A 3,061-nucleotide genomic window follows, 5' to 3' on the forward strand; every position below is an offset into this window, starting at 1 on the left:
AAAATTCTTCAGAGACACTGCAAGTGTTGATTGTGTCACTCTTGGTCCAAGCACTGGGAACCAGAGAATCGAACGATGGTGGTCCACTTTGAGAAGCCAGTGCATACAGTTTTGGATGGATCATTTTGAACAACTAAAAGAAGATGGACACTTTGTTGACAGTTTCATTGATAAATCTCTCATCCAGTTTTGCTTTCAACATTTTATACAGGTAACAAATTTTGTTCACTATCAGAGTGGTTATAGAGAGTATTGAATTTGGATAATAACTTAATATTATTTATTGATGTATAATGTGCAATTTTGTTAATTCATTTGACAATACAATGTTTTAATATATACATATATAGCCTATTATATATTTCCTTTCTTTTATGAAGGAAGAGCTTGATGAAACGGTCAGTGCCTGGAATTGCCACAGGATACGGCCAACTCACAACCCTCGTGCTCCCAGTGGTCGACCTTCAATAATGTTTGCTGTTCCCAGCTTATATGGAGTGCAGAATTTCTTGCATCCAATTGAACAAACAAAACTGAATATTTGCCAAGAGGAGTGTTTATTTAAAGACTACCCTTGTGATGAGGATGTCTTTCAACTGTGTGTAGAACTCATGACTGAGCATAACCTTGTCATGTCAGATGATGTTTATGAAATTACAGACCTTTACCACCAGCTTCGTGAATTGATCCTTCAAGGACTGGACATTGAGGACTAGATTCACCATACTAAATTAATAAACATCACTATAAGCTGTAAAGATATTGTTTCAATTGTTTTAGTATTTCAGATGACAAAAATATTTTAATTGTTATACAACTTGTGAAATTTGAAATTGACATCTGTGTCTGTAGGTGTTGAATTGCAGCCTTTCACCAAGTTACTCTTCCTACCCCAGCAACCTTGGACCACTGGAGGGAACATCGCAGCGGCACATGCTCTTCTGTTTGAAGAGGTAAGAAGAACAACATTTGCAAAGTTCTGCAAGGAACAGGATTTGCCTCAAACTGGCTGGCTGTGCTAATTAAAAGCAAGTCTTCATCATTATTGTCTTTGCCTTGTAGGGTAGACGGAGTACAGTTGAGACACTTTTTGCGTTTTGATTTTTCACATAAAAATAGATACTGAAAAGAAGTGAATTTCCACATGACATGCCACATGACATTTCATTAGCTTGTAGACTAAGATATTATCAATCAATAATACCCATAAGTAGTTTATATTTTCCACAATTAGCTCATAAAAATAAGGTGCTTTTTGTCTCAACTTTGTCTCAACTGTACCCATATGTGGTATAGCTGAGACACCCATTTTTAATGATGTAAAGGTAACTAAACGTTCATTGCAAATATAATAAATAAAGACAAATAAAGAAAATAACAATTGGGCAAAATGTTTATTTATTCATCCATTTTATTTAAATTAGCACTGGTTAAAATTTATAAAACAGGAACAATATATTTAATATATTCATTAATAACACACAGTTTAAATATCACATTTTATTTTAATTTGTGTCCTATGCTGGCTAATTATGAAGTTTAACCTGTTATCATAACACTGAACAACTAAACAGTATGTTTCCTAATAGAACTCTATGCGGGGTACTGTTGATACACGTGTGTCTCAACTTACCCCGCTGGCCACCTCGCACATTTCTCTAGATTTTGCAATGACCTTGCATGACACAATACCATGAAATATGCCAGTTTTTAGGGCACAGAATAACGTTTGTGATGATACCAGTTACGTTTAACAGTCACATAAGGATAATAAGCTATTTATTGTGGAGTGTGCATGGTGAAGTGAAAGTCTTATCTTAGAAAAAAAACTTTTGCTGATATCTTCAGATCGGAGATGTGTCCGTTGTTCAAATTTCCCACGATCAAAGAGGACACTAATATACATGTGCACAGCAAAAATCACAACTTGTGCTTGCTGCGCACGCAAGTTATTTAAAAGGATAGTTCACCCAAGAATGAAAATTCTGTCAATAATTACTCACCCTCATGTTGTTCAACCCCGTAAGACCTTCGTTCATCTTCAGAGCATGAATTAAGATATTTTTGATTAAATCTGAGAGCTGGATCACTCCTCCATAGGCTTCTAAGGGATTGAAACTTGTTTCCCAAAAAGTTATTAAAGACATTATTAAAATAGTCCAAGTGACTACAGTGGCTCAATCTTAAGTTTATCAAGCGACGAGAATAATTTTTGTGCGCAAAAACAAACACCCTTAAACACCTTTAAGGTGTCTCAACTGTACTTATGTCTCAACTGTACACAGTCTACCTATTTTCTATAGGAAATCCCAATTTTTAAATCTACCATCTGCCCATAAACTTAAAAATTTCAAATAGTCTTTCTCTTATTCCTTTGGCATTTGTCTTAAATTATTTTGTAACACTGTTTTGTTACATTTAAAGTTGTCCCTTAAATATTTCATGTAACTGTTTTCCCCCCCATTTTATTACAGGTCACAACCATTCATGAGGCAACAGAGAGTATTGACGGCTTGAGTGGTGCTGCCAGCATGCTGTCAAATTGAGATCTCGTTATCTGCTTATTTTCAGAGTTATAACATGACAAAAGCACAACTATCAGAATAAGAGGCATCTAGATGTAATTAAAACACTTTTAAACAATTGTAAAATGTTTGCCTTATTTTTAGATTTTTTATGTTTTTCCATCTACAGAAATGTTCATTCTTTGTATGATTTTGCACGTGTTTGCGATACATTATACTGTCAATTCTTCAAGGCCTAACTTGAATACAAATGAAGCACAGCAAGCCTTTTTAGATGTACAAGACAATGTTTTGAACCTCAAAACTAATGTATTTATGGCTTGAAACTGTTCAAAATTGATGGATTTCTCTTCTGTTTAACCTTGACTTTGAAGACTTTAGAAGGGCAGGTGATTGAAAATATGAACATAAATGGGTTTATAGGTAAATTGATGTTATTTGTCTCTGAAATAAATTTTAATTGGAACTGTATTTCTTATGGTATTTAGATTATTAACTATGTAACCTTGGTACGTTGCTCCAAACAAAACCTTAAA

General features: G+C 34.2%; 1 long non-coding RNA gene across 1 annotated transcript; it reads left to right on the top strand.

Annotated features, from left to right (window-relative positions):
- The first annotated feature begins 651 nt into the window (after window positions 1-651).
- On the top strand, window positions 652-2,848 carry LOC127656643 (uncharacterized). Its single transcript, XR_007972198.1, has 3 exons — window positions 652-753; window positions 853-953; window positions 2,475-2,848. It is a non-coding gene; the product is annotated as an uncharacterized LOC127656643 (long non-coding RNA).
- The last annotated feature ends 213 nt before the right edge of the window (window positions 2,849-3,061 follow it).

This window comes from Xyrauchen texanus, chromosome 16 (genome assembly GCF_025860055.1).
Source record: "Xyrauchen texanus isolate HMW12.3.18 chromosome 16, RBS_HiC_50CHRs, whole genome shotgun sequence".
Classification (NCBI taxonomy): Eukaryota; Metazoa; Chordata; class Actinopteri; order Cypriniformes; family Catostomidae; genus Xyrauchen; species Xyrauchen texanus.